This window comes from Muntiacus reevesi, chromosome 1 (assembly GCF_963930625.1).
Source record: "Muntiacus reevesi chromosome 1, mMunRee1.1, whole genome shotgun sequence".
NCBI lineage: Eukaryota > Metazoa > Chordata > Mammalia > Artiodactyla > Cervidae > Muntiacus > Muntiacus reevesi.
This window is the reverse complement of record NC_089249.1, coordinates 156,022,521-156,035,590: the sequence shown is the minus strand read 5'-3', so window position 1 is coordinate 156,035,590 and position 13,070 is coordinate 156,022,521. Positions and strand designations below refer to the sequence as shown.

At 42.9% G+C, this 13,070-nt stretch overlaps 1 protein-coding gene across 1 annotated transcript in view; it reads right to left on the bottom strand.

Moving 5' to 3' along the window:
* The window catches only part of AGBL4 (AGBL carboxypeptidase 4), a 1,390,412-nt gene that overhangs the window by 347,116 nt on the left and 1,030,226 nt on the right, over positions 1-13,070 (bottom strand). The window lies entirely within an intron of this gene.

The following is a 13,070-nucleotide window of genomic DNA, read 5'->3' as shown; positions in this document are numbered from 1 at the left end:
CTGACCTACATTGTCAGCACATATCCTCGTGCTGAAATGAAACACACACCCACACGAGAGCTGGAAGGAATGCTGGAGCCAGACTGCCTTCTTTCCCAAACACAGAACCAGGCTAGTAGTACATTCGGCTCAAGCTGCCTTTGCCAAGGCCAGCCTGTAGGCTTGGCCCTTCCCTCATACATGAGGAAAGAATACAATGTGTTCTTCCATTTTTCCATAAGCTTGGTCTTGAGACAATCACCGTCAGTGAAAGAGATCTAGTTATATGAAAAGTGTCTATTTCTTAATTAAGAGTCATCTCTAAATGGTGATTCAGTATCCAGGGTCCAGCAGAGAAAAAGGGAAGAAAACCTGAGAGGAACACAAAGAGACCTGGCCTTGTGTCCTAACTCCTGTCTGTGGTTTTGGATAACTTGCTGTGTGTCTCCAGTCTTGAACTTCACACCTTTAAAACGAATGAGTGAGCCTTAAATACTGGCAGCGACTCTGAGTAAAACGCAAACAGGCACTGGGTCTGTGGGCTCCCTCTTCTGGTGTAGAGAGTTCTCTGAGAGTTCCTGTAGCCAGGACCCTCGGGGCTCAAATGATAGTTAGGATCTAAGAGAACAGATTTTAAGCTGCCTTCACACACTGCCATTTTCAGGGCTTGAGGGAAATCTTAAGGGCCTGGAACATCTATTATTCAGTCTCTGGCACACAGTAGCCCTCAGTGAGAATGGCTAAACTCAGCTGAACCATTCCTGGAATCCACATTATCCTTTCAAACCCCCATGCCTTTGCTCATCCTAGTCTCTCTAAACTAATCTCTTGAGATCTTCACGGAGCTCTCTCCTCATGTCTCAAGACCACCATGAGGTCTTCTTTGCACGTCAACTCCCAACCGAACCCCTTCCTCTCCTTTACTCAGAACAGAAGATTTCACACTGTATTCATTCAATGCGTCTTGTAAAACCTCCCTTTTGTATCATGCCCTGTCTTAATTATTGGTTTCCTTCTCTGTTTCTCTCATGAGGTCCTTGCTTGAAGACAAGATTATGTCATTTCATCTGTATATTTCCAGTGCCCAGCACAAAGGCTAAAAGGAATGCTTGATGTCATCTAGTTCAAATGATTCAACTATTCCATTATTCCCTCCTGCAACACCGCTGAGAGATTTGTCAGCACGGAAAGTAAGCATACCCTTTCCTCTAAAGGACTTTCCCTCTGTCATGGCTTTGGGGTTTCCTACCTTTATGATTTTTCTCCCACCATCTCTGCAGCGATATTATTATCTATCCACCTCCCTGGAAACCTTCCTTCTTTTACTCCCATGCACAGGGTCACTGTTTCTCCTCGATCCCTACAGCGCCTACTGCCTGTGCTCCTCCTGTGGTGATGAATTGAATCTAACCTGGTGACGAGCCCCTTTAACCTACAGTTCGCAGACATATGCGTGCACCACCTAGCGGCCCAAGAAGATAAGTGTAGACTGCTGTTTTAACTGGTAGCTCTTAAGACAAGACTGCAAAGTCTGCATGTCCTATATGCAAACAAAAACAAAAGTATATGTTCAAGAATCACTGTGCAACAATTTTAACCTAAGATACTAAAATACCCAAATAATTTCCTCAAAGTCTGTCAAAAATGAAAAGAATACAATGGAAGAGGAAATTTTCATCCCCAAAGTGTGCCAAGTATTTAGGTTCACCAAAGGAAACTGGCATTTATTAAAATAGGCAACTGACTTGTGGAATTTGACCAATAATATAAATTAATTATATAGGAGGGGAGCGTGATGGAATAAAGAATGACCAAATTATTTTAATTAGTTACCAACTGAGAGACACAAGGACGTTTTACATGGAGATGATACATTACCTACCTGCCTGGATGGTAGAAAATGCAATATTAGTTGGAGAAAAATAGCTAGCTAGACAGCAGGGCTTGCTGACTGGGGGCTGTGCAGCTGAATCACTAGCTAACCATAAGCTACCATCTCAGGAAGGCAGGCCCTTTATATGCTAGTGGTGCTCTGTGTATGTACGTGTGTGTGGAGGAGTAGGGGGGCATTCGCCTCAGATAAAGGAATTCAAGACCTACACCGAGGGCAATGTGTCCAGGTATGTCTGGATGGTATTCCATGGACTCTTGGAGGAATGTGCGTATGCCAGGGCTGGATCAGTTAGGAGGTGCTGTGCGGACTCCTGACTGAGTATGACCCTGCATCCAGCCTTTCTTGGTAAGAGTTGTGCCTCAAAAACATTCAGGAGAAACCCACTTCTGTGTTCAACCAGTGTGTGGCTGATGACACCAGTCATGACTCCAAAGAGACCATGGGAGCTGAAGGTCCCAAAGTCTACAAGAATGAGCTCTGAATTTGGTGGAACCATTGATGGCAAGGGACATCCACAGTGGCTGCTAAAGGAATTGTCTACCAGCATGTGTGCCCCAGGAATTATCCATATTCCCCAACTGATCCAGTGGAAGCTGTTTTGCCAATACAGTGTCCCTTCATCTCTGGTCACAGTTGACAGCTCCCAGGGTAAAAAGTACTGAAAGATGGGTCAACTGGAGACCTCAACCAAACATTGCTGATCTTTTGTGGATTCAATTATTCTCAATAAAAACTATTGTTGTCCTACATTGAAGAATCTCTCTTTAAAATGTTTGCAATATTAAAAACAGCACATGCTTATTTTGGTCATTTTTCAAATTTCCAGAAAATTCAGAAAGTAAAAATGAATGAAATCTCATCACTGAAAGAGAAGCACCATTATCATTTTGGTGTATTTTTTGTCATCTTCCTTGCTTGTGTCTATTTAACAAGGTCATACTTATATATAACAAATGAAGCATGTTTTAATCTTGTGCAGCCTTATTTTTTGTCCCAGGCTGAGTCTTTATTTTGAATTATAAGAATGTAAGTCACATACTGTTGTTCAGTCACTCAGTCATGTCCAACTCTTTGAGACCCCATGAACTGCAGCACGCCAGGCTTCCCTGTCCATCACTAACTCCCGGAGCTTGCTCCAACTCATGCCCATTAAGTCGGTGATGCATCCAACCATCTCATCCTCTGTCATACCCTTCTCCTTCTGCCCTCAATCTTTCCCAGCATCAGGGTCTTTTCCAATGAGTAGGCTCTTTGCATTAGGTGGCCAAAGAACTAGAGCTTCAATTTAAGCATCAGTCCTTCCAGTGAATATTCAGGGTTGATTTCCTTACAATTGGCTCACATATATTTATTGCTATAAATAATTTTAGCTCTTACTACTGTGATTTTTTTTCTAGTCCTTTTTTTCAGGGAAGGTGGCATTAGTAAGACATTAGTGGAAAACTACTTGGTTATTCTGTCACAGGAGGCAGTAGGCAATAACCAACCTGAAAGATACTCTTCTTCATATCTGAAGCCCCTCTCAATGCAGTTATACAAAGGATTTTGTAGAAAGAGTTTCAAACTCAAAATCAGACCGACCGATGTTATGAATCCTGATTCTATCATCTTTAAGTTGTGCTATCTAGGTATGTTTACTTAAGCTAGCTGTCAATTAGGTATCCCATTCATAAAAAGAGTATAGACCAACCTCCAGGAGTTTAACAGGAAAGAAGCTGAGAGAAAGAGGAAGAATCATTCGGGGTGGGGGGGCAGGTTAGGGACTTGGAGGTGCCAACAGGTAGAGTGGGAAGCACAAAGGTTGGAAGCTAGGATTTCTGAGGGCTGCTCCAGTTGTGCCCAACTTCAGACCGAGACTTTGGGCTTCTCACCATCTGGTACCTTAGCCTTTTACAGCAGCCTCTTAACTGGTCTCTCTGACTGAGTTTTGCACATTGCTGCTGCAACTGGTGTGAGCTTTCTGGAATCACACCTTAAAATTCACCAGGACTACTACAGAATAAAGTTTAACCCTTTAGTTGCTGTTGGAAGGCATCTATGGCCCAGCTCCTGCCTTCTGTGTCCCATTCCATCAGACTTTGAGCTCTGACCATGAGACCACCCAGCTCCCCAAATTTGCTATGCTCTCACCTCTAGGCCTTTGTTCTCTCTTTTCAGAACAACAGTCTTGTACCCAACCTGCTCTGCCTGGCTAATCCCTACTGGTTCAGCTCTCCACTCACACTCCACCTCTTCTGTAAAGTTTTTATTGACCTTCCAAGGCTGGGCTGGATCTTGTCCTTAGCCCCTTGACTTTCCCCATGAAAGCACCATCACAGTGCCTCTCCTGGCCTGCTTACTTCTCCATCTTCTCCCCTGTGTGATCTCCCTGAGGGCAGGACTGTGTCATCATTAGTGCACTCCTCTCAGGGACTAGTCCAGTGCCTGACGGATACATGATAGTCACTAAATATCTGCTGGTTACCAGTTACCAAGATGCTGACTAGAAAGAAGGTCCTACTGAACTGACTGTCAAAAAATGTCTTTAGCTTTATCCTCTTCCCTCCCAAAAGACATGCACACATTGGCCCCATAATTTTCCTCAAAACCCTATTTCTGCCATGGGGACCTAGGGATTAAACCACAGAGTATCTGGTCTTCTTCAGCTGGATGGATAATTATGAGGCTACATTTAAAAACCGACTTTTCATTTTGGTCATGAACTGCATTGCAATTACTTCTCAGAATGAGAAAGGGACATGGTGTTCCAGGAGCTCAGGGGCTGGCTTCATGTGTGAGGTTCTGCTTGGTGGAAGAGAATAGGCACTGATTATGTGTTCTGTTTTGCTTTTTGCATTTCGTGCAGGATAGCTATTTGGGGGAAAAGTCAGTCTGTCATGGCATAGGCTGGAAATAATTTAAATAAGAGTAATCTCTGTGCATTTTCCTGTCACTCCAGAAGACAGCCAATGTGGGGAGGACCTGGGAATCCACACTCTCCAGAAAGGGGAGGTCGCAGGAGCATCGGCACATATTAGGTTTCATGGCTCAGAAGCCTCTTTTCCCTGTAATCCCCTTCCTGTCCCATTCTCCCCTTCACCCAGCCAGAGTCATTTTCTAGGGCTCACAGGCCCCCTCCCTGCCTTACCCTAAGCAGAGCCTGCTCCCTAGAAAGCATTTCACCTAGCGCTGACCTCTCCCTAAACTCACCACTTTTGACCTCTCCTATTCCAGTCTAGCCTGCACACTGGCTGCGGGACTCATCACTCTAAAGTTAAATTCGATCCTTTCTTAGAATAATTTAATAATACTGGTTGCATTCCTCACAAATACTAGATTTCTTAGCTTAGCATTCAAGGACAGATGACAAATCTCCACAAGCTCTAGGTGTCATTTGAAAAAGCAGTTTTTATATTTCAACATATTTGGAGAACAAACAAAAAGTTACCTCTTATTTTCAGAACCAAACCTCAGACAACAAAGGAAGGCCTAATCACAAGGGTCAGTCTCACATGTAGAAGATGTGGCAGGAGGAAGATGCGGGGAGAGCCAGTCACCTCTCTGAGGAAAAGGAGCAGGGATTCTGAAAGTCTGAAAAGTACTGTTTAAAGCACAGAGCTCAGGCCCACATCCCACTGAAGTGGGACGCTGGCCATCTATTTGCCTGACTCTTCTGTATGCCACCATCTCACCTGTCCCTGACCCTGCCTTCTGCCCTTGACACGGTTTCCTTTTACTTCTCCTCATGGTGAACAAGTGATGTGTGGCATAGCTTCCCTGATTGGTCTGCGACTTCACTCTGTGACTCTTTACTTGTTTATTCATTAATTTATTAAATAGCCATGAAGCATCTACTCTATACCAGGCATACTGCTAAGGAGAGGACAAGAAAGATACAGCCCCTGTCTTCAAAGAGACAGCTAACAGTGAAGTGGAGAAGACAGACATATATAGCTAATAGTGAGGTGGAGAAGACAGACATATTAAGCAAACAATCATATAATATGAATTAATGTCAGTTATGGTAAGTGCTTCAAAGAAAAACATGTGGAAAGGTACGTGACCAGGGTTCAAAGTATTTCTCAAACCTCACCCAACCCAATGGCTGATGGCTGGATACCTCTCGTAAGCATCCACCAACCCCACTACCTTCTATAGGAACCTGAGCAATGGCTGAGTCCCTGCTGCCCTTTTGTGCACCTACTCCCATCAGGATAATAAAAAATGCATTAGCCTTTTACTCAGGGAGACAGCGAACATCACTCAAGGCTGAAATAGAATCTCAAGACTAGGGGTTAAATTCAGTGGGAAGCTGAGTGGGGCAGCAGACAAAAGCTAGGGTTGCACAAGTGGGATTGCTTCAATATATTTCACTGAGTAGTTTCTGCTTCTGTAGCTTCCTGTTATTGGAAAAGCCAGGCACGCAAGTGGCTTTCATCCCCAGGGCAGCTTAAAGGAGCATTTGAGTTCAGCCTCTGGCAGCCTGCACAAAAGCAGGGCAAGTGGAAATGGAGAAGAGCATATGAAAGTGCAGAGGCATTCTGGAAGCAGGATTAGTGGCTGCAGAGCCCGTAGCAAATGCATCTGCTGAGCATTTACTCTGTGCCGATCCTTCCCACCTTCTGAGGCCAGCACTGCATTGTTGCCCGTTTATATAAATGAAGAAGCTGAAGGTCAAGAGGTTGCATTACTTGCTCAAGGTCACAGCTGCTACTGGAGAAACCTAGATTTGAACCCATACTGTTGGTCTCTGAAGACTAAGCCCAGGTAGCGGTGAGAGCACTGGGGTATGAGAAATGCTTTTGGTGATGCCCAAGTCTCTAGACAGAGGAGCAGTAGGAGCCTCTGCTTGTTCGGTGGCAACACTCTACAACCGAACAGCCTCTGCACACAGGAGGGTGGGAGGAGCTTCGACTTAAGCATGATGCTCTGTATTTTTCCTTCAGTGTTCACCATTTGAAATTCTATATTTACCTGTATTTATATTTGATCAATGTCATTCCCATTATACGCTAAACTCTATGACAGAGAGGACAGAGTTGAACTTTCCTGGCAGAGTGGACTCTGTCTAAATATGTGTTAAAAATCATACGTGGAAGGCTAGACCAGGTTTTTGAAGAGGGCTAGATAAACAGCTAAACCCTTATTCCTGCTGGAGAGAAATGATACATAGCCCATCCTAAAACCCCAGTGTGTCAGATGGGGGCTTGTGCTGCAAGACTCCACCCTCCCCAGCTGTAGAGGAAAGACCCATGCATTAGGAAACAGTGAGAGGAGGGCTGTTCCAGTCGTGAGTCAGAAGATTTCAGGCCAAGACAGACTGCGTCTTCCCCACCCTTTGCTCCAGTAACATGAGGCCACGTGGGAACCTGTAAGAACAGACATGGCACTGAAAATGATGGTGCAGCTCGAGGCTGGAGAGGATGTCTGCATGACTGACAGACGCCCACCCAGGGCACCTATGGGCCATAGCATCTAAGCATTGCTTTAACTGTGTCTCTTGTTACAGTAAGGGTTAGTCAGGAGACAGAGGAGACACAGGTTCAATTGATCCCCTGGGCTGGGAAGATCTCCTGGAGTAGGATCTTGGTAACCTACTCCAGTATTCTTGCCTGGAAAATCCCACGGACAGAGTAGCCTGTCAGGCTATAGTCCATGGGGTCACAAAGAGTTGGACATGACTGAACACTTACACCCATGCAAACTATAGTTAGCTTTTTACATATTGGTCTCATTTTTCATTCCACCTCTACCTCCCCTACCTCCATCTCCTCCCTCCTGCTTTCTCCTCCAAGGTTAGAGTTGAGTATTTTCTACTCTGCGTGTTCTCTCTGTACCTGATTAGGACCTAAGGAAGTTTGTTACAGATGTGATGTTTTGGCTTATTATCAAAGTTACATATCTGATAAGTTCTCTTTTTATATGTTTTAAGTCACAATTTTTCTTTTGTAAAAATCAAACTTTAGAGTTGAAAAGATAAGCCTTTTAGGCCTTCAGTTGATCCTTCAGATTATTCTTTATCTTGAAAGTCACCATGATCTCACGTGAGTGAGGCTGCCCCACAACACAGCCTCCTGGAATGTCAGAGCAAGGGGGTTTGGCGATCACTTGGCACAACTACCTTATTTCAAAGAAAAGTAAACTGAGCCCATAGAGGGGGACGCAGCTGCTCAGAGTCACCTGCCACATATTTCTGCACTATTTGCTTGCATGCTTCCTTCAACAGAGTGGAAAAAAGGGATGTCTGTATCCCATTCACGCCTAAAAGACCATTGATACTCAGAGGGGAAAAAAGAAACTGTTAAGGAAAATAAGAGAGTGAGGGGAGGGTATGGAGGCAGGGGGGAATTTGGTTAAGAACTTGTTTTGAATTCTAATGTCATTATGTCTATTTGATTCAACTAGTTTTAACTGAGACATTATCAGGAGGACTTCCTTCAACAGGTGGTAATTGAAATGGCCCTTAAAGATTAGAAACAAGTAAGTTACTTCTCACTGAGAAAGTGAGGCCAATTTTAAAAAAGAATAGCACAGGAATCTGAGTTGGCCATAGGCTCTGTTACCCTCTGTCCCTAGGAACTAATGAGTCTCTTTACATTTGACATCCAGGTTTTAAGACTACTAGGACATCTCTTTGAAATGCTATATTCTGTTTGTTCCTGTACATATTCGGTTATTGAATATATAACACTGATCCCCCCAAATGGAAGATGCTTACAAGAAGATAATCAAACAAAATTAAAACATATACAAAAAAGACATGGAGGAATAGAAAAATAAGGAGGAATTAGTTCATGCTAGGTGCAAGGTCATCAGACTGTTAATATTCAGATTGATTATATTCTTTGCAGCCAAACATGGAGAAGCTATACACAACCAGCAAAAACAAGACGGGAGCTGACTGTGGCTCAGATCATGAACTCCTTATTGCCAAACTCAGACTTAAATTGAAGAAAGTAGGGAAAGCCACTAGACCATCCAGGTATGACCTAAATCAAATCCCTTATGATTATACAGTGGAAGTGACAAATAGATTCAAGAGCTTAGATCTGATAGATAGAGTGCCTGAAGAACTATGGACGAAGGTTCATGACACTGATCAATACCATTGCCAAGAAAAAGAAATGCAAAAAGGCAAAATGGTTGTCTGAGAAGGCCTTACAAATTTCTGAGGAAAGAAGAGAAGCTAAAGGCAAAGGAGAAAAGGAAAGATATACCCAATTGAATGCAGAGTTCCAAAGAATTGCAAGGAGAGATAAGAAAGCCTTTCTCAGTGATCAATACAAGGAAATAGAGGAAAATAATAGAATGGGAAAGACTAGAGATCTCTTCAAAAAATTTAGAGATACCAAGGGAATATTTCATGCAAAGATGGGCTAAATAAAGGAAAGAAATGGTATGGACCTAACAGATGCAGAAGATATTAACAAGCGGTGGCAAGAATACACAGAAGAACTGTACAAAAAAGATCTTCATGACCCAGATAACCACAATGGTGTGGTCACTCATCTAGAGCCAGATATTCTGGAATACGAAATCAAGTGGGCCTTAGGAAGCATCACTAGGAACAAAGCTAGTAGAGGAGATGGAATTCCAGTTGAGCTATTTAAAATCCTAAAGGATGATGCTGTGAAAGTGCTACACTCAATATGCCAGCAAATTTGGAAAACTCAGCAGTGGCCACAGGACTGGAAATGGTCAGTACTTATTCCAATCCCAAAGAAAGGCAATGCCAAAGAATGCTCAAACTACCACACAATTGCAGTCATCTCATGCGCTAGCAAAGTAATACTCAAAATTCTCCAAGCCAGGCTTCAACAGTCGTGAAACATGAACTTCCAGATGTTCAAACTGGATTTAGAAAAGGCAGAGGAACAAGAGATCAAATTGCCAACATCCATTGGACCATCGAAAAAGCAAGAGAGTTCCAGAAAAACATCTACTTCCGCTTTATTGACTATGGCAAAGTCTCTGACTGTGTGGATCACAACAAACTGTGGAAAATTCTTTAAGAGATGGGAATACCAGACCACCTTACCTGTCTCTTGAGAAACCTGTATGCAGGTCAGGAAGCAAAAGTTAGAACTGGACATGGAACAATAGGCTGGTTCTAAATCGGGAAAGGAGTACATCAAGGCTGTATACTGTCACCCTGCTTATTTAGCTTATATGCAGAGTACATCATGAGAGATGCCAGGCTGGATGAAGCACAAGCTGGAATCAAGATTGCTGGGAGAAATATCAATAACCTCAGATATGCAGATGACACCACACTATGGCAGAAAGGGAAGAACTAAAGAGCCTCATGATGAAAGTGAAAAAGGAGAGTGAAAAAGGTGACTTAAAGTTCAACATTCAGAAAACTAAGATCATGGCTTCTGGTCTCATTACTTCATGGAAAATTGATGGGGAAACAATGGAAAGAGTGAGAGACTTTATTTTTTTGGGCTCCAAAATCACTGCAGATGGTGACTGCAGCCACGGTGAAATTAAAAGACGCTTGTTCCTTGGAAGAAAAGCTATGATCAACCTAGACAGCATATTAAAAAGCAGAGACATTACTTTGCCAACAAAGGTCCATCTAGTCGAAGTTATAGTTTTTTCAGTAGTCATGTATGAATGTGAGAGTTGGACTATAAAGAAACCTCAGCACTGAAAAATTGATGCTTTTGAACTATGGTGCTGGAGAAGACTCTTGAGAGTCCCTTGGACTGGAAGATCAAACCAGTCATTGCTAAAGGAAATCAGTCCTGAATATTCATTGGAAGGACAATGCTGAAACTGAAACTCCAATACTTTGGCCACCAGATGTGAAAAACTGACTCAGTGGAAAAGACCCTGATACTGGGACAGATTGAAGGCAGGAGGAGAAGGGGACCACAGAGGATGAGACAGTTGGATGGCATCACCGCTCAACAGACATGAGTTTGAGCAATCCCTGAGAGTTGATGATGGACAGGGAAGCCTGGCGTGCTGCAGTCCATGGGGTTGCAAAGAGTCGGACACGACTGAGCAATTGAACTGAACTGAGGTATAATGTTACAACTCAGAATTCACATCTTAAGATACTCTGCTCACTGGCCCAAGGTGGGATACAAATTTGACTTTCAGCTTTTCAGCCACCTAGGCAGAGTAGAAAACTCAGTTACAAAATGCCCATTGTATATACTAAGGATAAAACCAAAACCCCAAAGAAAACAACCGAATGACAGCGTCTCCACTATTCCTGACTTGAGGTCTGAGGAAATCTCTGCTGAGGGTCCTTAGAAAGGGGACCTTGATGTGTAGCGGGTAATAGGAATTAGCCAAGTCCTGCAGTGACATATCAGCAGAGCTGCATTTGGAACCAGCAGAACTGACTCCCATGAAGCTGTTGAATAAGCCCTATGGTGGTGGTCATGAGAGCCCTGGAACCAGAACAAGAAGCCCCACGTCTGCACCATGGATAACAGCAACAGAGAGACATGAGCACAAATCCTAGCCTGTACCCTCATGACTCCGCAGCCCTTAGATGAGTTTTTTAATCTCTCTCATTTCCACATTTCTAATGTGGGGGAAAGAAAAGTTATAAAACCAGGATATAATTTCACTCAGAATTTTTAAAACAAACATGGCTGTATTATGGAATATAATATAAAATACTCATGTCTTTTTTGAAGAGAAATGATTCTATAAAACATTAACATTTCCGATTTTTTGAGGATTAAGGTCACTCTTCCCTACTTAGGTGGAAGAGCTTGGAGGTTCTGACTTCACAAAAGATCTTATTACATTCAACTAAGTGTTCAATCAAGTTTTTTGTTGTTGTTGTTCCCATTCTTCTTCAGATTCAGCAAGTGTGCAAAGTCGTTCATATGTGCCTAGAACCATGGTTAGAACTGAGTGACACAATGAACCAGAAACACATGTTTTGGCCCAGTTTTGCCAATTTCTTGCTGCATGAGCTAATGATTTTAATAATTTATCTCCTTTGAATGTGGCTCTACCACATACTAGCTAAGTGACCCTGGGTAAGTTGGTTAAATACTTTCAAATGGGTTTAGCAACCCATCTACTATAAAGCAGCTAACCTAGACATTTGTCACATAATCTCTGGGTAAATGGCACTTAGCCTGGTAAGAGTTTTATTTTTAATTCCAAGACTGCTTGGAAAGCCTTTCCTCCCCTCTGTCTCTATATATGACTTCTCTATTACATCACCTTCTGGAAGTGTTTTGCTCTCCCAGGCTGGGTTAGGTGCCTCCTTCAGGCCTCTCAGCACCTTGTGCTACCCTTGGCCACAGACGCTATCCCTGTGGGTTGCAATCATCTGTGAGTCATCCCGCTGTGAGAGCTCTTGTGGGCAAGGATGCTGTGTGACTCAGTTCGGTACCTCCAGCTCCTACCACTGTACTTGGAACAGAGCAGCTCTTCAGTCATGTTTGCTGAATTGCATGAAACTGGAGTTCCTGTGAAAAATATCATGACATTCAGGATAAAACTCTGGCACTGAAAGTGAGGCAACATTAATCAGTGTTTCTGCCCAGCCAGAGTAATGCCTCTGCAGGATGTCAGAGTTATATATACTGCAGGAAGTAAAAGTGCCAGGCCATAACAGTCTATTTTCTGCATTTGACTGGCTCTCGTGGAAGCTCCATTCCACACTGATTGACCACGACTTTCCATAAGAAATTGCCAGCTTGATTGTGGGGAAAGAATCCAGATCTAATTGTTCTTTGTAAGCCTGGGACAGAAGGTATTATTGCTTGAAGAATGGAACTGTCTAAATTAATTTTCCTGAAACAAACATCTTTGCCAAATAAAAGCAATGCATAATAACAAACCATAATTAAAAGCAAAATGATACCTTTTGTTACTTGGGGAAAGCAAATATGTTCACCAGGAAAAAAAAAAAGACCAAAATGTGATTTTCTTGGAACTCCAGGGACACATCTTAAAGTCTGATGAGAGGGATGTGTGTGTGTGTGTGTGTGTGTGTGTGTGTGTGTGTGTGTGTGTGTGTGTGTGTGTGCTCAGGAGTAGAAGGGGGTGGGAGAGGTATCTCTGTTTTGTTTTTTGTTTTTCTTTTCTTTTCCTTTCCTTTTGCTTTTGAAAAATAAGGATCCTTCATGATTGATTTCTGAACAATGCAGTCATAATATTCTCATTGCACTTGTAGTAGATAGGAACTGGAAAAGTGAGGGGAGTTAACATTTACAAAACTACCCTATTTTCCCTT